This window comes from Anomalospiza imberbis, chromosome 9 (genome assembly GCF_031753505.1).
Source record: "Anomalospiza imberbis isolate Cuckoo-Finch-1a 21T00152 chromosome 9, ASM3175350v1, whole genome shotgun sequence".
NCBI classification, from domain to species: domain Eukaryota; kingdom Metazoa; phylum Chordata; class Aves; order Passeriformes; family Viduidae; genus Anomalospiza; species Anomalospiza imberbis.
This window is the reverse complement of record NC_089689.1, coordinates 28,032,486-28,056,756: the sequence shown is the minus strand read 5'-3', so window position 1 is coordinate 28,056,756 and position 24,271 is coordinate 28,032,486. Positions and strand designations below refer to the sequence as shown.

The window sequence follows — 24,271 nt, the reverse complement described above, 5'->3', positions numbered from 1 at the left end:
CAATTATAGTGTCTGTGTTAAATTTGCCTTAATAGTAGTAACTTAAATGCTTGGGGGAAAGAATTAAGATTTTGGCTAGGTTGGGTTTTATGGTGGTCACTTGGTTTTTGGGTTTTTTGGATTTGGTTTCTTGTTGGGTTTTTTGTTTGGCTTTTTTTTTTTTTTTTAACATATCTTCTATAAGAAAACACAGCAAACATCACAGTTCCATTTTCAGAAAACCACAGCCTACTCACAACCAAGTCAGTACAGAGGGAAACTGAAAGTAGAAAAGAGAGTAACAAGTTGCAAAGGCAGTTCTAGTAACAAGTCATTTTAAAAAGCAGATGACCAAAATAGAAAAATCCCAAATTAATAGTTACAGTAAAATGTGCTTTTAAAGTTGTGTGATAAGTTACTGAAGATTCTGTCAGAGGGATTTTCTTCAGAGTGAAGTCCTACAGTACAGAGAGGCTGATTTGTCCTCTGGCCTGTTTCTAACCAGCAAACACTGATCCTGCTCACTCAAGGAATTCCACCAATCTCAGAGGAGTGACACCAGCAACAAGTGAGGACAATACAGGATCCATTCCTGAGCTAAGATGAATTAATAACAGAAATCTGTGCAGTCCCAGTTCATACAGTCAAGGCTCCCAGGAATGCATTATGAAGCTTTCTTATTTTCTTCTTGCAAAGCCCCTGGCTTTGGGGTTCAAGTGTGCAAAAGCACCAGGAGACTTGTGCATCATCTCATACTCCAGAGATCCAAGGACTGGGGAGTTAATTTCTAAAGAAATTTATTTCTAAATGCTGAAGCACAAACTTTTTCTCTCCAACTTTTCCCCAGAAAACACTGTGCTGCTTTCTTGGGAGTTCCTGACCCACCAAGAAATATAGCCATGAAGGTGGCTGTGTGGGACTGTACTCAGTCAGCACACCCCACTGGGTTATGAAAATCTGCATTTAACCATACAGCTGTAAAGTTTGACAGTAAATTCCAATGCCATTTAATGTCCTTGCCTCAGGACAGAGGTTCACATTCCCTAAGGAGGATGGGCCCTGGGACTTGCAAGGGGCTCTGCAATGGGCAGTAACTCAGGAGCAGGAACACAACACCCTGCTCCTGGTAAGGGCCATGTCTCTGTCCCCTCCTCATCCCCTCCCACCTTCCATGGAACGAAAACCAGCTGCTTCTGAACCCCATCTATGCATCTGAAATCCTACGGACATGGCAAGAGAGTGGAATGTACCTCTGAGGGCATCTGCAAATGATTCCAAGATGCAAGACACTGAATAGGGAAAGGAAGTATGGCACCAAGACATAGATGGAGTGTAAATTTTCCTAATTAAAGACAATACAGTTCTATAGAAAAGATCAGATGATAGGACTCCTGACAAGAGGTGTAGAACATCATTTTATCAAGAGCCTTAGGGATGTAGATACCCAATTCTCTTTCATTCCTAGTGGCTCATTCCCTTCTCCTTTGAACATCCATGTGGAATGGTGTTAGGTTTCCTACTTCCCTCCTCAGGATAAAATGATGAAGGACATTTTTTTCAACGTATAGAATTGAATTTCCACGATTCATTTCGGGAGTAAGAGCAACCACTTCACATTTCAAAAGTAATTTGTCATAAAGACACACTTCTCTCACCTTAGTTGTCCTGAAATCAGAAGGCACCTTCTATCAATACACATAGTCCTCACCATCTTCTGACTCTTGAATTGTTGTGTCTCTGACCTTTCTTTACACCAGCTTCATTTTTATTGTGCAAAGTTCCTCAGTTCTATTATGCAAAATACTTTTCATCCATTTAAACAAAAGAGCTGGACTTCAAGGGATCCTATGTTCCCATAGCCGAAGTTTGGTAGTCAGCAAATTCACATGGCTCATTTTATATGTCCAGTTACTTGATCCCAACTCCTTTTTCACCCACATGATAGGAAGGATTATTCTTCTATTCATGCCTCAGTCTTTTCATGGATTTAGGGCACAGCTCTTAAAAATGTATAAGAGAGACAGGCATCGCCTGATTTTGCTATGGATATTTTATGAGCAAGTCTGGGTGCATGCTGTGTGCTTGAAACAAAAGACTGCACGGTGTGCTATCAGGGCAGGAGCTGTGTCATTATGTCTTGCATCCGAGGCTTCTGGGAATCTTGGGCAAGAAAAACAACAAAACAAAGGCATGGGAGAGACACCAGGATCAAGTAAATGGGTCAAGACAGCACCGATACAATTCGTTGTTGTAAGACCTGTAATTCAGTCATTTGTCAGCGATTTAGGAAGCAGCAGCCTGGCCCCTCCTTTTTTTTATTGGCTGTTAATTGGGGCTTGCATTTGTTAGTTAATTGACTTGAACTATTACCTTGAAAAGACAATACTGGTTCCTACGTGCTTCTTACTTCTGCACCTGCAGCAGCCACTGTGAGATGTTTTGGTACCAAGAACCCCTTCAGCCATTATTTATCACTGGAGTGATTAATTGACATCTGGAGCATAAACTTCCACTGGTACTGGCCTGATTAAAGGTGTTGGCTGACATTTTTCAGAGCATTCAACCACCAAAGAAGACATCAGTGATGTTCAGGTACTTGAACCTGTCAGATGTGTTTTCAAATAATGCTCTTGCAATGATCTATTCCTTGAAAAAGATGGACACAGGATGGTAGTAGGGATACAGCTCACAATCCACTGCTCACCAACCTTTCCAAATCTACTTCTCTTACCACTATTGAAAACACAAAAAAAAAAGCTATTTGTATTTTCTTTATTCTCTTTGTATCATTTTCACTATTAGGTAACTACAGACAGGCACACTCATGTGGTTCTTTACAACTGCAGAGCTGGAGGAAACTGCCCAGCTCAGTACCAGTAACAAATACCCAAGTTCTAACTGCAAACACATGCATATAAGGGCACCTTCAGCTAAAAATGTGGGTGTTTTTCTTGCAATCTTACTCAGAAATGAACTTTTAAAGGATCAGCTTTGCCAGAGATATTAGCTTCAATCTGCAGTTCCACTGCAGCTTCATCACCAGGGACGGCACAAAGGAATTTTTATGCATTGCTTTTACACGTCACTGTTCTTCCTGTTGGGAAATTTGAGTCTCCTAACAATATATTCCATGGATCCACAGGAACCCCATAATAACACTTAGAACATACACTGTCTTTTGTAAATATTACCTTATTATACTAAATGTAACAACTTCAGTTTGCTATTTATGGGAATGCTCTTTCTCAAGATGCTTCATAGTAGAGAAATGTAAATACCTCTGAAGTGGTAGTTTCTATAGAGAATTATTTTTCCACTGAATTGTAGAATAAACAGCCCAATTTTCTACAAATCTGGAGCATCTCTCTAAAGTGTCAGATAATGATACTTTACCACTCTGTAGCCATTTATGTCTTTGAAGCTTGCTGTAAATATGAACCACTTATGCCTTTGGGAGTATCCTTAGGTAGCATCATTAGCCTCACTAAGAAAGAGCAGGTAAAAGACTTTACAGAGAGTAGGGTGGAACTGCTCAGCAGCTTGATGTGCATCACACTTTTATTGCTGGCTCTGTGACAGTCCATCTTATCCCAGCCTCAGAAAGCACCAGCTTCACCCCCAGCAAGGACAGGTCTCTCTCAGCAGTAGCTCTGGAGTGAGGGCTGAACACGATCCCAAAACAGGCAGTAGGATTTTTTGGAAGCTCAGTCAGTTTTGCCCAGTGGATGTGTGAGGAGTTAGCAAGTTCACCTCAGGTTTGGCAGTGCTGTTCCATGCAACAGCCCTGGTCTGGGGTTGGTTTTTCTACAAAACTTCCAACTTGCAAGACAACAAATACAGGGAATCCATTTTTCCTCGTATCAACACAGCCTGAAGCAACTTTCATGAGAGTAACCATGGGGAATTTCTGTCCTCCCTCATCCCCTTAGGCTGTGCTCATCATGAAAGTTGAGGAAAGAAGCTGAAACTCTCCTGGGCTGAACAACCATTCCTGATTTTTTTTTTTTTTGTGTTGCCCTTTTTTCCAGGGAACAAACACAGCAACACAAAACACAGTGAGACAGCCAAGCCCCACTTTGCCCATGTCTGTCCCCTGATCCCTTCCCTCTGCACTGGGGCTGTTCCTGCTCCCCAGGCTGCTGTGGAAAGGTGCCTGGGCACCACCATTCATTCCCCAGGGTGCTGAGGTGCCAGCTCTCGCCGTGGCTGATTGTGCTGCACATCCCCATCCCCGCCGCCCCAGCCCCGCGCAGATGCCGCGCGTTAGTGCTGAGCTCGGCGTGGGAGTCGTCCCTCCTCCACACACCAGATGGTTCTGCGTTTGTTTTTAGTGCTCACCTATCTTCTCCTCGACTCCTGAGAGTCATGTGAATCTGGGAAGGGAAAAAAGAAAATACTTCCCCAGCAGCTAACAGAAAAAAAAAATATAATTATCAAGAAGTTTCCTTCTCACGTGTTATCTCAAAACACAGAGAATGTACTCAAGAAGCATTCAGAACTTTCTCAGAAAGGAGAAAAATCAGGAGAGGGGCAGATGTGGAAAGTTGCTTGGTATCCAAACAGTGTGGACAGCTCAGGCAGTGCTCCCTCTGCTCCAGGGACAGACGAGACACCCTTCAGGCCAGCCTAGATTGGATTAGACTGTCCAGCAATCAGTGCTGGGCTAGATTGTCCGCTCTGGCTGCCTTCCAGCTCCACTGCATAATGAAGGGCAGGTATTTTCCATTTCAGCCTTGTTCTTCCTAAACCAGCAGCATTCAAAAAATGGTGAATCTGCCTAATTTAGCAACGATAATCCATCTGTTTTCACTCTTTCACTTTTAAGAATGAATATGTTTTGATTTTGTCTAAACAAAATAGGTCATACTTCTGTGCTACCTGTGCAGTAAATGAACCTGCAAATATATAAATAAATAGAAACTAGTGCAAGTGAGGCATTTTATGTGTGACATTTCTTCTCTGGACTTTTTCAGTCCAATCCTACTAACTGTTGTGATTTATTCTGCAAGTTGAATGAGATCCAGTTCCTGGGGGTATATAATTATGTCTAAACATTTTTTCTCCAACTTGATTGCATGAAGAAGCCTTAAAGTGCAACCAACCCATCTGCATTCTCAAGACTTAAAAACAGGAAGACAAACAGGGAAATCTGCAAATGAATTTGTAAAAAAAGCACTTGAGGAACACCTTGGAAAAGCCTGTCTCAGGTCTTGGGTACCTGACACAGACAAGTGTGGTAATGCTGACATGCTAAGATAGAAGTTAGGTAATTTTATCCCTGGAGCCTTGGATCCTGTCAGGATTGGCATTCTTTCCCTAGGAACCCTCACTTAGCATGATAAGCAGGCCAGGAGCAAATCCAAAACACGACGAGGTCAAAATTGCATCTTTTATAATCACACTGTAGTGAAGGGAAGCAATAAGAGGCAGCAGCTCAGCTCACAGCAAAGGAGACAATGGCAAAGTGCAAAACCTAAAAATAGGGAGCTCTACAACGAAAACACCCTCAGCCAGCTACGCAAGCAGAGCCCTGTTCCCTGAGCCTTCCTTCCCTTTCGTGGATTTCTTCCACCTCATTCTTGGGCTTCTCAGCTTTCCAGGCAGAGCAATCACAGGGCACACAGAGGGGTGACGTGTGCCAGGCACCAGAACTGGTTCCTGCTTCCTGCAGGGAACTGAAAGGGTGTTCAGCAACTCCCAGAGGGGATGGTACTGCTGAAACCACTGCTGGGGCTGCAGGGATTTGGCCAGAAGTGCAGCATCTCTTCCAGCTAGGGAGAACAGTTTTGGAAAGACAAGAGTCACCTCAAATCATCAGGCTGGGTATCCTCATGGAAAAATAGCAAGTCTTAGGGTTTTTTCCATCACTGTATTATCCTGCATTTTCTTCCTATGGTTAGGGCTTGACGAACATCCATTTTCCTTTCCCCTCTGCCAGTGTCTGGTGCTCTCACATCCTGTCTCACTTCATCCATATCCTCCCATACTGCAGAACCCACTTCTCCACAAAAGTGGTTTCATTTCCTCCCCCACTTCTCCCACCACCAGGAGCCCTCTTTCCTCCTATTCCCAGCGGAGAGTGCTTTGCTCCCCAGCTGATTTGAATTCCTCCCTCCCTCTGTGGGCGAAGAATCATTCAGAGCAGTGGCATTTCAAACTCTGCAGAGAAGGTAGGTAGACTCAATCCCGAGTGGGAGTGCATATCAAGTACAATGCTAGTGGGTGCATCCAACCCCAAGACCAGAAGTTTCCAAACTTTCCTGCTGTATAAACAGTGCCTAAGGGCTGGATGCTTGCTCCTGGACATTTGTGTTGATGGCAACTACCACAGCCAAAGCCAGTGCCAGGCTATAGATATAAATATACCATATTTAATAAGTAATCTTTGTGTTGTGCATCATTATTATACCATATAATGACATGCTACCATTGCCACAGATCACAGAACATTCAGAAAGAAGTTAGACATATTATCTAGAAGAAAAGTCTGTAAAAAATGGGGAGAGTATTTCCATTCTGTTTTAACTTCCTACCATGAAATGTTTCTCTTTCATCAACAGTGCCCTTTCTATGAAGAACCACCGAATGTAACATTTTTAAACTCATGGCTTATCAACTTTCAGCCTTTTCTGCTGAAAGTGGAGTTTAATTCTTGCCTTATCCCTCCCTGCAGAGGTGGCCTGGGCTCCTGCATCACCAACAGAGCCCCTTCTAGTTAGAGGGTGATTGGAACCAGCAGCCACAGAGTTTCACCACAGCCCATGCCTCAGTGACATTTTCATTCTGAGTCACCATTTGATTCAAGGCAAGAAATAAAATTGCCACTGATGGAAGTTCTGCATAATTCTCTATCACCTGAGCACATGAAACAGAAGAGCTACAGAATGAATTAGTCCAGAACTCGGTGTGCTCAACAAATGTTGTTTAATGACTTTGCTCAGAACACCTACATGTTTTGTTCCTGTTACTTGTACAGCTCTTACATGTGACAGAGACACTAATTTTTTAACAGAGGAGGGAGGAGAGAGAAGAGTTTATGGATTCTTTTTTTACTGAGTATAATAATAGTAATATGGGGTTCCATACCATCTATGTCTCAGTGACTTTTTAAAAATATGTTCAGCCTATAATTGAAGGATAATTTTTCTTATTGCCAACTCCATCAGCTCACACTGACATCAGAAAACCCAACAGTGTTCTGGCTTATGTTTCATCACCAGTAAAGAATTTTGAAAACTGAATTTTCCTCTGTGTGCATGAGGATAATCCTTAAAATTATGGCTTTGGTTGTACCCAGCAAAGAGGCTGCAGCACATACGTGCCCCACCAGCCCCTGTATGCACTGGTGTGTCCTGGACATAAATCACAGAATCCCAGAATGGTTTGGGTTGGAAGGGAACTTGAAGTTCATCCATATGTGCGTGGGACACCTTCCACTATCCCAGGCTGCTCCAAGCCTCATCCAGCCTGGCCTTGGACACTTCCAGGGATGGGGCAGTCACAGCTGCTCTGGGCTGCAAACGAACCTTTGCAAACAGAGGGTGGGTGACTTTTCAGGAAAGTCACCTCGTAGATTGAAAAATCTACTTAAAACCAATAAAACTTCTGTTTTCCTTTGGTCATGCTTCTTCTGTGTCTGATCCTGCCCCGGTTCAGATTCCCGTGGTGTAATTAAAGAGACCACAAGTGACAGAGAAAACAAAATATGTGCAAGTGTTACACATAAAAGAATCGAGGACAAAGGTTCTTTTAAAAGCTCATTTCTGAGCGAACTGACATTGCAGTTTTTCTCACTTGGATTTCAGACAGAGGCTAGCAAAATTTACAGTAACAAACCCTTTAATTCTTACTCCATTCAGAGAATGACTCAGCACTGCAAGGAAAAGCAGCCTAAATGTTGTGAAGTTTTGACAAACCAGACGAGGAATGAGCAAGCAGGAGTGCGACGTGGAAGCAGCCACAGAGTTTGCACCTGAGGAAAACTTTGCTGATTACATTTTGGAGGTGGTTTGTCACAGGGCGGCCTCACTGCAAAGTGAAATCCCATGTGTGCATTGAATCCAGTGCCAAAGAATTCCCTTCTGGGTATAAAACCGGTCAAAGAATTACAGGAAGCCCTTCCTTGCAGAGGAAGCCAATTCCAAGTCCCCAAATGCATACCAAAACAATAACTTTCTTTCCACATTTCTCAATCTCAGGCACCTCTTTCTGCCTTTAGGGCACCTCCACCCCTATTTTCAGAGCTCTCAACTTTTCCCCATAGCCACAAGACAGCTGGTCCCCAGGAACTCACCAGCCCAGCCTCCACTTGTCTCCAAGCTTGGGATGACTTGCACTGCTCCCAGATACATTTCTTGAGAGCAACCCTTCGATAACCTGCACACTGAGATAACCCCAGGGTCCCTTCCTGCACCTCCTGACAGACCTGTCGATTTGTCCAGCTTCTGGAGGAGACACTGTGAGACCAGCAATGGAGGGGTCAGATGAGGGGTATCAGAGATAAAGAACATGCCAGGATGTGGGGGAGGGCAGGGGGAAAGGGAAGAGGTCACACAGGACCAGAGGCTGGAGGTGATCACTGTGGAAGATGCTCTGGGGTGAACTTGCAGTGTGGGCTGCAAACCTCCATGACAGCACAGCTGGGAAATCTCAGTGCGAATCCCTTCAGGTTCTACACTTCACATCCAAAAAGAGCACAAATATTTTTCTTCCTCTGGCTAATTCTTATGCAAATAGAAAGAAGTTACAAGTTACAAGAAGCTGCCGCTCCCCCTTCCAGTTTCACATCCAGTCTTTGCTTCACAGACACCAAAACACGAACACATCACGTCTGGGAAGAAACGCCTCATTCCAGATCCAGGCTGGATCTCAGACAAAAGCTGGCATGGCCTCAAATCTCCAGGAGAAGCCATCAGGGGACACTAAGACTGATCTCTTCCTGTGCCTGTTGCAACACATCTGCTTGGGCTGGGATTCCGGGCCACCCCTTTCTGACAAACGTCAGCAAGCAGCGTGTGCTCCTGAAGACTTTTACATCTGCGTCCGGCTCACGCTCACTCCAGAGGTTCCTGTTTCATATCCTGTTCTGATGGCTCTGTGTGCATCATGTCCATTAATTTCAAGTACACACAGGGGGCACAAACACTTGTATAAAAGTTTGTAAAGTCTGAGAATTTTTTAGGGGCCAGCTTCGTGTTAAAACCACACTCCTACTCCACAAATACGCACATGGACACCACAGCTTGTATTTCAGGGGAAAGGTAAGGCACAAAAATAAGAAATCTGGTTCCCAGCAACCTTCTAACATGCATCTTCAGAGACTTCCTAATTTTCAGAACCCTTATCAATGTGCCAAACTGGCTGCTAGAGCCAGCAGCTCTTCCCCATCCCAGTAAAGTGCATTGCTGTAAGTCCTTCAGAGGCAGTGATCTCTGTGAGATGGGAACAGTGAGCAGTGTCGGAGACAAGTGCTGAGCTTGAAGGAGAACAGTTCTCCCAAACAGCTGAAGTGTGTTGCAGAACTTTGAAAATCTTGTGCTTCTTACCTTTGGGAAAGAGATGTTCTGATTTCTAACAAACAAATCTCTTTGCATCCGAGGCCTGCATGGACACTGTTCTGACAGGGAACACAGCCCTTTCAGCCATCACAGCTCCTGAGCTGCCTGTTCCTGCAGTTCCAGACAGCAGAGATGGGATTCCAGGCTGCTGTGGGGCGTCCTCAGCTCACACCCACAGACTCTCAACACGCAATTCTCTGCCGACATGATTTTTCCTACATCTACCCCTGTGCTGGGCACTAATCCAGGGAAGCTAAAATCCCTCCCCCGTGACACCCACTCAGCACTACAGTATCTGTTTCCCAATCCTTCTGATAAGCGTTCCTGTTATTCTGTTCTAATCTTGTCCCAAACACACCAGCATGCCCTGAAATGAAACAGCAAAGGGGAACTCAAATAAAGCCTTTACCTGCAAGCAATTTTCCAATAAAAAGCAGAAAAATACACCCCAGTCCCAGTCCAACAGAGCATCACAGCTCCTCAATAGCAGTGACCATGCCAGGATATTCATTGAGTGCTACACTCAGCAATCAGACATGAAATAATTCCTGCAATAAAACACCAAGGGCAGGTTGTTTGGTTCTGCTTTTCATTCTGCAGGTTACAAATGTTTTGACAAATTTATCTGACTTGCAATCAGTAAATAAACAAGTCCTAGGATACTTGATGAAGGAACTGTATTTCCCTGATAGAAATACTTTCCCAGGTCATCTCCACAGGGAATGTAAGTCTTCAGTGTGTAATACACCAGTCCTAGTCCCATGGCCTACTCAGTCAGACCCAGATTATCTACATCCCCTGAGCAAGAGCTCCAACACAGCTGCTGCTGCTGCTTTTCAGTAAAATCTGGGCACAGTCCAGGCTCTCAGAGTTACCTGGTTAGTGCTGTCACTCTCTGTGCTACAGATGTGCTCCTGGGAGCAGGGCTTACTCCTCCTGTCAGCTCTAAAGGTGTAAGAGTAAAGTATATCCATGGAAAAGAATAATTATGGATTCCTGTTTCAAGTTAATCTTCATAGACACAGCATTCTGGGCTTTAGGAGTCACATGCATTTCCTCTCCAAGACAACAGGAAGATCTTCTTTCTTCCAACTCCTAACATCAGATGTGCCCTAAAAAATCTCCTGAATTGTTTCACTACCAAAACAAGGATTTTTCAGATTGAGGAAGAGAAAAAGAGGGTTTTAAACCACATAAGAAAAAGGATTTCCCCTGCATTGTTGGTTCTCCTTAGAAACTTAGAGGAGCCTGCTTTATGTACAAAACACTGAGCTCTGGGAGCATGAAACCCCTCTCAGTTCACTACAGGCACAGCAGATCCAAACAGACCATGGAGCTGGTTATTTGTGTATATTTATAGCACCTCACAACTCAGAACAGGTTGAAGACTGAACATGCAAATAAATGCATCTGAGGAATCAGAGAGTATGGTTTTTTCAGTCAAGAAAACTGCTCTGCAATTTTGGATCTTCATTTATATGTGCTTTTCTGTCTCCTAAAAGTGCTTGTATATATTTAACTGTTTCTATTGTAGTGTAAAGAACTGTGAAGAGTTTACAGTACCCTGAACATGGCCTGAAGGCTTCAGATTTATTCAGATAGAAATCACATACTTTATTAAGATAAAATATGGGACTACAGAATCAGATATAATTAATATAATGTGTCCTCATTCTCCGAGGAGGATAAAAAAGAGAGTGATAATCACTGTGAAATATCAGCCATGGATTAGACAGAGTAAGAAAGAAAAGGATTAAAATGTGGAATGTGGCTTTTGGTCAGATACTCATCTTTAGTGGAGCAAATTTCACCTAATAAGTCATTTTTCCTCCATCCACCAACCACTAATCTCTTGTAACTGTGTTCCAGGCTACAGAGCAGAGTGGGAATCCATGGAAAATGCAGGCAGGCTGCAGATCCTGGATACCTGTATTTGTGATGCTGTTGACACAGCAGTGGCTCGGGGTGCTCCTGCTCCAGCCACGTTTCCTGTTTCTATAAACATGCTCTGTTTGAAAAGGGGCTGCTCTGGGCACACATGTGCACTTTATGGCCACTCCTGTGCCAACATAAATCAGCCCCAAATGCCATCTCGGTGACATCATGTAAGTCTCATGCTTAAGGGACTCCACATCCATAAGTGAGTGGGTTCCAAACTAATTAATTTGAGGAGTCCACTTACATTTCAATCTCTCAAGCAGACAGGCTGTCCCATGGTTCCTTTGGCTTTTTTGCCTCAGACTCCCCAAATTTCACTCTTCCATTTCCTTCACTTCCTCACCTTTCAGGGTCAGAGTTTAACACCGCAAAGGGAAATGAAACAGAGAAAAACAAAACAAAACAAGCTGTGAAGCAGATTAAAGCCACATTTGACATCCAGAGGTACATGGTTCCTTTTTCAACTGCAGGTATGAAGTAGTAATAATTTTGTGCCCACAACTCACAGTGTAAGCTTGTGTTTTGAAAAAAAAGGAGTGTTTCTAAGTGCATCTTTACTAAAAAAAAAAAAAAGTCATGGCTTTTAAAATCTATTATATTTAATGGATAAGTCAGCTGAATTCTTAATTGCTCTTTTTTTACTGCTTAGAAATGGCCTGGGAAGATAAACCCTCTTACACTTCCCTCCACTCTTGCTGCTCTAAATGCACCATCTCTGAGGGGAAGGTGTTTGCAGAGCAAGCCACAGAAATGTGTTCTTCTGCTTCTGAGAGAGGATGGGTCTGCCAAGGGCCTTCTCCTGAGCAGCCCCAGCAGAACTGCCATCAGCCCATGGCTCCTGCAGAGCTCCTGCTCTGACTGCACTGCTCAGCAACACCCATCTGCTCAGAGAAAGTCACTCACTGAGGACAGAGCTCAGTTCCTTTCCCAGGAAAACCAGAAAATTAACTCCTACTGCCTTCTGTGGAGGCTGGATCAAATGTAAATGAGAAGACATGCAAGCAGTCATGGGTTGAAATGGCCCACAGGATTCGAGAGGAGAGATGATGTACAGGAGGTAATTAGCTTTTGCTTACCCAATTTATACGCCGTGCCCTGAGTCAGTGGGCATGAGGCCATTTCACAGGATCAACCCTGAGCCAAGGATTCCATGTTTCCCCAGCAGAGAAAGCTGGAAGTGTTTCACACAGCCAACACAAAGGTTCTTAGCTTGGCCCCGCGTTTCCTCCTGTAAGGCACTCACAGCTCATGAGGAGGCCACAGGGATCACAGCCCATTTCTGCAGATCCCAATCAATTCTGCAGCATTCCCACATTTGTTTGTGCAATACCAGTGCAGAACCGGTTTCTATCAGACAACCTCATTCAACTTTCATGCTTTTTGAAGAAGAGGGTGGTGATGATGTGGACATCTCTGTGAGAGATCTCCTCTGGTTCATTTTAAACACTCAACCTCACTTTCAGAAGAGATTTCAGCTTTGTTTCTGGCTTAGTCTGATGAGTGTGTAGCCCATGCAGGGACACACTCAATACTTAAAGCACAGATTTCCAGGACCTTCTGTAGAGGTCTTCATTCCAGCATGATCAATACAGACTGCAACAGTGAGAAGCCAGTAAGAGAAGTCAGACTTCATGGACCTGGTGAAAAAGGCCCAGAAAAAGAGCATAAAACCCTGTAGCAGAGCATGAGATGGCATGGCAGGGACTAACCTTTCCTGGTGAATAAATATTTAAACTTTTACTAAACTACTAACCAGGCAGAGCTGAAAGACCCTCAATTCCCAGTGGATTATTGTATTTCTTTCTTATCTGGGACACAGAAAATCAAATTTCAAAAGCCATTACCAAGGTTTTGAAAATCTAATATAATTTGCTGAACACCAGTGGCTTTCTCTACAACAGCTTAAATAAACGTGCAACACTTAGCCATGATTTTGGAGATCTGAGGGAGGAACAAGATTTTTCTTTTTTACACTTGAAGTTCTTCCTCTGTACTTGCCTTATGTCTGAAGAGATTTAAACAGAGGGGGGAAAATGTGGCTAAGGGAGTTATTTAAAAAAATTTTAAAAGTGCATGTGCACAGTCACAGAAACAAAAAAAACATGCAGAGACTTGAATTTCTTATAAGAATCTCCTTTATTTTAGAGGAGAAAGATTGCATTATTTTTATGTTTATGTAAAGATAAATCAATAAGTAGAATAATTGAACAAAACCATTAAACAAGACTAAAGTTCCCAGGTGCAATTTAACTTAACTCATGGTCATATTGGACCCTCTTGCTCGTGTTCAGAGTTTTAAAAGGTGTTTCTGGGGCTCAGAGGTGAAACAAAAGTAGCTTTTCCACACATCATCCCAAATTCAGAACTGAATTCTTCCTCTGCCACAGGGCAAATGGGTGATTCTTCCAAGCTGGAGGTGGAAGAGCCCTGAAAAAGAGACCTCAGTGCAGGGATCAGCCCCAGCTAACACAGGAACAAGGGAGATGAGAGTGGAGGAGATAAAATGAATGTGCAAGTAGGAAGGAAACATGGCACAGACTGGAGGCTTGTCTAGAGTTTTTGAGCTTTTAGGAAAAGAGATGTCTTCCACCCCATCCTGTCTCTTGTTATAGTGATCATTTTGCAACTTCCAAATTTTGATCAGCTGAAAAGGGAACGGCACTGTACTTTGCACGTGATGGTACAACATGCTAAACTGATTGGATGATACCCTGTGCCAGATTAGGGATCTCTCTGGTCCTTCTCGTATCTGTGGCTGCAACCACGCACAAAAATGTAACAAAAAAGTAAAAGGAAGTTTGCAATAAGTAGCTATGGGCAAATCTGCCCACAAGAAGTTCCTTTCTTCTCCCCTAAAAGTCAAAGCCTCATTTGGACTCTGAAGTAATTCCTGTGCCTTACACAACTCTTAATTATTTTCAATCCTTGCCGTAGTCCTTGTAAGTGTCCTCATAAACTGGATAAACACACCTTTTGGAGCGTTCTCTTCTTCCTGGTAATATTTTGTGGCAATTGATTTAAGATCCAGATAGCTTCCAAGATGCCTTAATCAACAGCATATCCTGTCCTCACCACAAAGCTCCTGAAATGTGTACGTGTTAAGTCCAGACTCCAAGAATGCAGACAGGTGCCCACAGGAGGGGGCAAAAATGCCAGAATTTCCCGTGCTGTGGCCCAGCTCCGTGGCCACCAGCTCCTGCCACACATTTGGGAAGAGGAGGTTTGAATCCAGCCCGTTATTCTTCCTTGCCCTGCTCCCCTGGAAATGGATTCTGGCTGCAGGGAAAGACTGAGGGGTGAAGGAAGTGGAAACAGAAGGACTGCAGGGATATTCCCTGCCTCTGCTACTCCCTGAAGTTGTGCTCTTGGGGACAAGGGGCAAGGAGCCTGAATTGGGGTTTTTAAGTCAGGGGAAGAGGTGGAACAAGTCTTAGGAGAATGTGGGAGGACCTGAGAAATAAAACCAGAGAACTGCTGCAGAGAACCAGAGATCCTTTGCTCAGCAAGGGACCATGCAACAAGCCAGGAATGAAATCATGGCTTGAGCAACGACTTTGTGCCACCAGTAGAATCCTGTGGGGAGCAGATGTGGAAAAGGGGGGCTCAGGCTGGAGTTTTCACACTTAGGAGCACAGGCAGGGAGCCCAGCTAAAGAGCTGAGGGGGGATGACTTATGAGGACACAGCTAAATGGTTAAACAAGTAAGGGCAGACATAACAGTCTACAAATACCCAGAGGAGTAAATGCCAAGGAGTGTGAGGAATTTTTGGAACAGCAAGATAAATTTGCCAAGACTAAGGTGCAGTGGCTTGTGACACACTTGGCCAAAGAGCTGAAGTTCTGTTGGTCGTGACTGGCTTGGGCAAAGACAGGCAAGGAACAAACCTGGGGTGTACAACAGGTGAAAGGGATTATTCGGCTCCTCCATGTTCAGTGAGCTCCAGGTCTCCATCACCAGAGAAGCTACTGGCAATGTTCACCAAGGGACAGGAGTCAGAGACAGGATTTTGGAGCCCTCTTGTAGCTGCTTTCCCCCCTTTTCGTGCTAGCAGCAATTACGAGTGTGATTTAATTGAGACAGTTTCAGGTTGATTGTACAGATGAAGAAGTCACACAGCTGCTGTTGCATAACACTCAGAACTAGAAAGACTGTCCATCACAGCAGTGTCACTATAGTTAACATCCAATTTGCCCTGGATAAAGGACGAGTGTTAAAACTGTACCTTATCTCATGCCCACTTCACCCCCTGAAATAGCTCTTCACTAGACTAGAAGTTTGTTCTGTGCTGAGCACCTGCATGAGGGGTGAGATCCAGCACAAGGTCATGTTCCAGGGAGGGAAAGGTTTCAGCAGGAGGCCTGGGGGATGTGCCTGATGCTCCACATGAGGGGAACGAGCTGCTAGGGCTACACTGAGCAGGAATGCAAGGGAAAGGGAAGGAATGCAAAGCAAAAATCGACCAAACAAAAAGGACCTTTGAGTTTTGGTTCACAGCGTGGCATTGCAGCTGTGGCAGGGTCAGGAAAAAGAGACAGCAAGATAGAAACGGAGAATGGGATTGGCTCTGAATCCCTTAGATTGCAAAATTATTGCCTCAGTAAAGGAAATAAAACAAAGGTAAAGGGGAGAAAAGAGCTCATACACAGTCCTGGATTGTGGTAAGGGGGAGAGGAAAGGGATAAAACAAACCAAAGGCACAGCCACAGGAAACAAATGTAGCCCTAAGATACCTTCTATCTCCCTCTTTTCTGACAGATGTCCATTCCCAGTCCCTGGGGATTGGTTTGAGCACTCAGGAGGATAAAGCAGTTTCCTTACTTCTTCCTGCCTTGATTGAGACACTGGCACACTAACGTGGAGTGTTGCTTAACTCAGGGCAGGAACCTACTTCTCACTTAGTCCTGAAAAACAGCCCCAGCACTGGCGTTCAGTAAAGAGGAGCCACACAACCCCTGTGGTGAGGAGGGGACTGAGAAAAACCCAGGGAAGCTGCAGGGGATTTATTTTGGCTGAGCATCTTTAGGTGGCCAGGGGATGGCTGTGAGGTTTCAATACAAGCACAGAAAGAAACATTGCTAAAGTGTCCCAAAGACAAAAGATGGATTTCAGAACTATCTAACAACAAACTGTGCTTTTTCTGCCATTTTAAGGCTTGGAAAGAGCTGACCATCCTCAGGGACATGCCACTAAATATCACAACAACATCTCAAAGCATTTTGGAGCTTTAGGTGTTGATTAGTAAGACATTATTTTGGTTTACAGGTTTACAAGATGAAGAAGCTGGGGAATTCTTTTTGCCAAAGGTTTACAAGTGGCAGGCAAAAATTACTGAGGAAGAAAGGCCTTGTAATTAAATGCTTAACTTGAGATTCAGGTTCTTCTTCTCACCTTAATGCCTAAAACACAACAGGGTACAGTGTAAATTCCCAGTCCTTGGCAAGTTGTCAGGCCCCTACAGTGGTAAGAGCTGCCTGACTATGCAGAAATGTCATTCCTGTGGTAAATATTTCTAAGAAAATTCAGGTAGTGGCAGGGTACCCAGAATTGTGCCAGGGACCGATTTTGAGTCTATTGTGTTTGTTTCCTTGCTGAGGAAGAAAAGTCTTCTCCCAGATCTCTCTGGGGCTTTCTCTCTTCAAGGTTTTATAGAAAACTCCTGACCAGGAAGCTAAAACAATTACCTGAACAGAGCCAAACAGTCTGTAAACTCTGACTCTCCCAAAGAAGCATTTTTTGATGTACAACGGTTTCCAATGCAGGAGACACCTTCTGCCCTTTAGTTTTGTGCTGTGTTACAACACATCACACTGAAAACTCAGGTAGAACACAAAAAAGAGAAAACAATCCTAACAGCGAATCCTTTTCTGGATGTTTATGGCAACCCGTAAAGTTGCTGAAACATGCCTGCTGTATTTTTAATTGTCATTTTAAATGCCAAAACCCAGAAGTCCTGCTCGTATTGTACGTGAACACAGTGTCTGCTTATGTTCAAACCCTCAGGCACTTTAAATAACTCCGCTGTACACAGAGAACGCTGTTCATTTTGTTTTTACAATTTTTGCCCATGTAGAAGGAGCTCTAACATCCCAAGAACATAAATGTACGTTCATGAGCAAGGGGCGAGATCCCAGCTGGAACCTCCCTGAGCCTTGGATCACGTTTCAGCAGTGGCACGGGCCGACAACGCCGCCGATTTCTCAGTTCCATTTACAAGAGCTGCCAGTGGAACAGCACATTGTAGACTTACTGACGTAAGGCACAGGTGAGTGCATGTCACAGGTCCAGCTCTGTGCTGATCCACAGGGAATGGCAGGCTGTTCCAGCCAGACTTCAGAGCCATTACTGCTGCAGGCCTGGAGGAACCCGGGCTGAACCCTGGTGTGTTAGTAAAGGTGGCAGCTGCCATAACAGACTTCTGTGTGGATTACCAATTTGGGGCATAAAATGAGGGTCTTTTTATTGATTCCAGTGAATTTCATACCAAGCCTCCATTGTTCTGCCCTAAAGAATAAACCATTAGAGAATTTATAAGCTAATTTGTTGGGTTTTTTTCTTTCAAAGATTAAACAGGAGCAGATCGTAATTTCCTTTAAATGCATCTATTATTCATGATATTCAGTAAGTTTTATTATGGGCTTAAAAACAACAGCATATATATCTTTATACTCAATTCCAATCTCCTACATGGGCTGTGAAACTCACATTTTATGTTTAGTTGTGATTGACCATGAAAGTCAGAGGGTAATAAGTGTTCCCTGAGTAAAGACACAGACAGGTATCTGGCCAATGTTCATTTTCAATGTTCACATTAGTTTTCTGTAAATAATCTTACATGCAATTTTGCCACTTCCTCTCTGCAGGAATCTCTGGCAGTAGGTTAGCAAACTGTGGCTTGCAGAGGGCTGACACACAGTATTTATGAACAGAGAGGAAGTAAATTAATTTCAGCATTTGATTCAACATTGGAGAAAAGCTTTTTGCAGTGTTTAATCACAGTAACAAGAGGAGGTAAAATCCCTCCTCTAGCCCAGCCTTATTACCAGGAAAGGAAAATTGCGCTGAGTTAGGACTGAAAACATGGGGTCAAAGAAAGACACACTTCCATTTCTCAGTGTCCATTCCATAATGCCAGTCTGCAACAGCTGCCACTATTTGTAAAATGTGCACAAGAGGGATAGGTGGAGAAATGAAGCCACACACACAAGGTAACACCCTTTTTAAGCAACCACCACTTTTTGCAATGACCTGTACAAGGGTCATTTAGGGTTTTCCTTCCCTTGGACTCTGGGTTTCCTGAGAGGAAGGAGAGTTGAAATACAGGAACCAGTGGCTGCACACCATTTCCAGCAGCACAGGAGACCTTCCTCATTGACACAGGTTTAGGAACCACATCTGAATGTCCAAACTTCCTGGTGTTCTCCCTTTGAAAGGAGGGAAGACGGGGGAGGAGATGGGTGGAGAAGGTGAAGAGGTGGTTCTGTCCTTTGAAAGGCCTTGCAAACACAGCAAAACTGCTCCCAAGCCCTCAAATCTGCAGGGAAAATAGGTTGTGACACGAGTGGGAAAGACGAGGAGATGTTTCAGCTAACAAAACATGCTGGACTAGCAGCACACTTCTGCTTAAAAAGCTGTTTATGATGAACAATTACTTACAGTGCCATGGCGAGATCATTAGAGGACTCAGACACTGAAGAGCATCTGGTTCATCTGGGTGAGGCCTGGAAAACTGTGTCACATATCAGCAAACACCAGCACTCCATGGGTTTTTTGTGAGGGCTGTTGGAAGGGGAGGAAATGTTCAAACTCTGGCTGCTGAGCCACTCTGTGATCTAATCCTGGCCAGGGAGAAGAAAATCTGCCCCTCTCTAGATCTGATAAGAGAAAAAACTTCAACTCCTTGGATAAGAACATCAGTTTGGCTGGGTTGTGTTGGAGATCACTTTTCCTCCTTTCAAAGGGTTAATGGGACCCCAGAGATAATAAATGGATTAAGCAGCTGTGTAGGTGCTCAGGAGATGAATCTAGGTTGATTTTTCACAAACTTAACCTAAGCAGAATGAGTCATAATTTGCACCTTGCGTCACTCAATAAATGGGTCTTTTAAAAGTCAACCCACTGTGAATGGGCTGTGATCTCTCCAAAAGCAAGAATCCTGCTCTCCTGCTCACAGGAGGATCAAAAAAGCTTTTCTCCCTAGGTTACAGCGTGATGGCAATAATAGGGACCAAACAAACAACTCCATGTTTGTGGGTTTGCCACGTCACTCTTTAAAGGTCAAAAGGTTTTTACTGAAACAACAGTTTTTGTTTCACAAAAGATGAACTCTTAATCATAAATGTGTATTAATCTCATTGCTTCTCCTGCTGTGCCTTGCAACGCTGCTTCTTTATTCAATTATGCTCCACATCAACTTTTTAATTAATACCTGTGTTCGGAAAACCTTGAAAGTTTTGATAAATAACATCTGCTTTTGTGCATTTCAACCGTGCACTTCTGTGAGAAGGAAATGTTTCTATTTTGTAGTCAGCCAGGGGAAAGAAAAGCAAGTAGAGAGGATGTCTACATGTTCACAGGGATCTCAGCACTGAGCAGACAGAATAATCATCTTTTGTTGAATACGAACCTAACGAAAAACAAATCCAACAATACCCTTTTGTTCTGAGCAAGAAAGGCAGGGCTTTAATAGTCTTTAAACGAGATAGAAAATTTCCATCCAAATGGAACCATGGAGTAGGTAGACACATTACAATGTTTTGGAGTTCAGTGATTAAATTTAATACTGTGCCAGGCAGTGATTAGTTGATGAAGGGCGTTCAAAACTAGAATGGAAACAAGGGAATTGTGGCTCCAGTTTAGCTCTGGGCCTCTCTAGCAGTTTGGTGTTCAGCTTTCTACTTTAATAGCAGTGTCAAACCAAAAAAACAAATTTGGTATGATTTGTTTCCTTAAGGAAACTCAGTGCAACTCTAAGCACATAAAGCATCAGCATTCAGGGCCAGATCCCAGAAAGGACCTGAGGTACCAACCAAAGCGCAGAAACACATCCTTTTCTTCAGTACTTTTCCAGCTCCCTACCTCAATGCCTGCACTCAGGGTACTGGTACATGTGAATCCCATTAGTAGGCACTGAATTTTCCCAAACCACTGAGCAAGAGACCCTTAATTAAGGCTTCTGAATCCCAGCCTCAGAGCTTGGTGCCTATGCCCCTTGTAGATCTTTGCCGTAGTGCATTAAACCCCTTGGTGAGCCCAATATGACACATTGTCTTAACATTGCACAAAGATGACAAATCCCCCCTGAGAACAGGAGAATAAATCCCTTTTAACTTGGCTGTGATCTCTCCTAAGCCAGCCCAACCCAGGCCATGAGCACGTGGTGCTCTGAGAAGTCACTCACGACCTGAGCCTGGTGGGTACAGGCAGATCAAGCATGCAGTGGATGAGCAAGTTCATCTGCTGGGTTTCTCAAATGGAGAATTACCCCCTAAATTCTGACCAGAGACCTTTAAAGGAATTAAAATTTTTTACTTCAGTTTCTGTTCTGTCTTGGTATGGACTGTACAGCACATCCCAGCATCTCAGTGCCTGAAGTCCTTGGTAAGACTCACATACATCTCACAAAATATAAGGAAAATTAAGATGAGATCTTTGTGCTGCAGATTACATGCCAGTTCTTTTCTTCTTCCTTTCCTGTCATCACCTGTTCCTACAGTCCAAGCAAAGGCCATCATCATTCTAATTTAAGCAAGTCCTCTTAAATTAATATCTATTTTGGCCCAGACCTGCTCTTTGCTGCATTAGTATAAATCTTTTGTCTTTTAATGGACTTTCTCCAACTATATTCTGGTCTAAGCAAGATTAGAACCTTATTTTGGTGAAAATTTGCAGGGTTATGCTAAAGGTCAGCATTGTGCCATGGATCTTGAAATCTCATTGATTCAAGGGGGAAAGAATTTACTGTTATGATTTATTATAATAGTAACATGATTTTAAAAAAAAATTATAACTTGTAGATAATGTTTCAAGCTTCTCATTGAAATTTTAAAATCCATCCATCAATTAACAATCTTTACTCACCAAGCATATTAGGTATTCCAAAAAGTGTGGATATGGCGCTTGAGGACACGTTAGTGATGAACAGGGTGGTGGTCCTGGGTTGACAGTTGGATTTGATGATCTCAGAGGTCTATTCCAACCTTAGCAACTCCGCGATTCTGTGCTATGTGTGCTAAGTTAGTCGCAGCTTTCACTACAAGAAAGTAAAACAAAAAAGTCTAGGAAAAACTGTGTTGGAGTCTGTTTAACACTTCAAATGAATGCTTGTGTAAAGCTCCTCTCAGAATCTCCATCACAGGCGACTTCCCTGACTGCCAGAAGGCCTGGGAGCTTTTCCCATCAATGTGAGAAGCAAGAGATTTGCACCTTAAGAAAAATTTCCAACTTACTCTTCGCGTATTATTTGTGCTCCAGGTGGTGGTAAGACATAAATCCTGGAAGCTCTCTCCACAATGGTCAAATGCCAAGAAATGGAGCAGTTTACTGGAACAGCAGCAGTTTCTGATGTCTTTGCAGTGCCAGTTTCAACTAGAAAGGTACAATATTTTATATTCTGAGAAGCTGAGCTAGACCATTTTGGCAAAGAGTCTGTCTGCCTAGCAGGGGTGGGGTAGGTATTTACTATCTCTATAATGACTTCCTACTGCAAGTGGGTCAGGTAATTCAAATAACTCGCCAGGGCTGCCCTTGGTGGAGTCTGGTGGAGTCTCGCCTGTGAGTAAATAGTCCCTGAGCTGCAGAGGGCACATCCTCTGTCATGTGGTGTCTCAGCCGTTTCCTGGCACTGCCCCTCCAACAAATCCTTCACTTTATCTCCCTCCCATTGTAACGGTTTCGCTGCTGAGGCTGCTGCTGCTGCACTTTCTGCTGTCAGGGGCCTGCTGTGAACTGGAAAAATACCTGCTGAAAAGACCAGTCAAGTACTCCAGTGATACCAGGGGCTCCTCCTTTCTCTGCCTCTCTTATTGGCAACCATCCAGTTTGTCAGTTCTGCTTGCCCAGCTCCAAACCAAATGTTTCAGCATCCAGCCTGCACAAATAATCAGGTTTTAAACAAAAACTGCAGCAGAAGATCAGTTTGTTGCCTGCAATCAGCGCAGTGCTTGGCTCTCCCTCACGCTGAGCCTTGATGCCTGATATTCAAACACATGGATCATGTTCGTTCTGGCATCTGGAGGGGGGTAAAAGGCACGGGGGAGTGTGTGGTGGGAAATCCCAAACTCAGCAAGGTTGCAGAGGTGCTGCCTTGCACAGTGGTTGAAATGCTAAAGGAGAGGTTTGAAGTAACTCAAATGGTAAGAAATAACTACCAGCTCCTACATGGCTCCTTGAGGCACTGAGGATGGAGAAGGATGCCCTGTCCCCTGGCAGAATAGGGCCACGAGCTGGACTCTGATGATCTTTGTTTGCCCCTTCCAACTCAAGATATTGCCTGATTTTATGGAATCTCCCTTTGCACAAACAGCCTCACCTGAGAGCTGCTGGGGAAGGACACCCTGGTCATTGAAAGAAGCTGCAAGCATTCATTATATTCCTGTTTGCCAAAAACACGGTGGCATGGCTTGGCTCACCACAAACATTTTGGGCAATGCTGTGCATATTGTACCAATAACTAAAACCAAGCAGCAAAACAAAAAGATGTTCAAAGACTCTTGAGAGCTCTGGGTTTCTGGGAACAGCTTCATGGATATTAGCATTTTAGAGTAGCTTTTTAAGGCAAAATTTCTGAAAATTAACAAGTTACTTCACAGATGAACTGTGTTGTCATGAAAAGTTCTGCTTTTCTATCTTTCCAAAGGAGCGCGCTCCTTTAAAGAACAAACGAATGTCAATATTATTCCTAAATGTAATTGAAAATTAATACTGTGCCCATGTGTCTCTTCAAACTATTCTGTTTTGATCTTCCCAAGGTTATCCTGATGCCTCAGGTTTTAGCTTTTATATTTTCACATTCTGTGCTGCTTTAGTGTGGGGGTCTGAGCTTCACATGAGGGGATGGTGAGCTCTCTGCACAGAGCAGGGAGACAAAACAATTCCTGCTCCAGCTGGGCACCAAGGACAAATGATCCAAACCTCAGGCCCAGGAGCACAAACAACGTGGGCTGGAGAGAGAAAAACAAGCAGGATGGGGCTGCACGGGCTAAAGCTGGAATGGGACAATGAACTGCAATGTGCCCATGGAGCAGAGCTGATCCCAGGGAGAGCCCCCGGGAGCGCTCGTGCATTTTGGGACCATTTGGGTTCCTCTTGGGTGCAGCCCTGGCTGGGCTCTGGTGCTGCCCAGGGTGGATCCATGGAGGCCTCCTAATAAATCCCTGCTTTATTCTTTAAATTTATTCTTTTTTCTGCCTGGTCTCTGTTCTAGGTCAGCCTTGACAAGGCATTCATCCCCGTGGCTTTGCCCCACAAAACGAGCCACAAGCCCAGCAGTGGGTGAGTCAGGACACAGAGCTGACTCTAAGAGCAGGAGCTAAGGGTGCAGCAGTGTGTGCTACGAACTGGGACTGGCAGAAGGAGAGAACACCTTGCTGTAAAACTTTTCCTTCAAGCTCCTCCACCTCCCATCAAGGCTCTCTCAGGGCCTCGAGCACCCAGCCTGAGAGCCCCAAGTCTGCACCGGGCAGACGTGAGGCACACGATGCACGCCCTGAGCGGGAAGGTGGCCCACGGGCCCCGGCACTTCTGAGCAGGGCTTTGAAAAGAGTTTCCAAGGGCCCTGCACAAAAAGCCCTTTCAAAAG

General features: G+C 44.0%; 1 long non-coding RNA gene across 3 annotated transcripts in view; it reads right to left on the bottom strand.

Moving 5' to 3' along the window:
- LOC137478813 (uncharacterized) overlaps nt 1-24,271 on the bottom strand; it is a 154,747-nt gene that overhangs the window by 56,802 nt on the left and 73,674 nt on the right. For 2 of the 3 annotated variants that reach the window (XR_011001808.1, XR_011001809.1), the window contains exon 4: nt 19,129-19,193. This is a non-coding gene — a long non-coding RNA (uncharacterized lncRNA). Of the gene's footprint in view, nt 1-11,718; nt 11,818-19,128; nt 19,194-24,271 lie in introns of all 3 variants that reach the window. The other variant, XR_011001810.1, reaches the window with a different exon arrangement.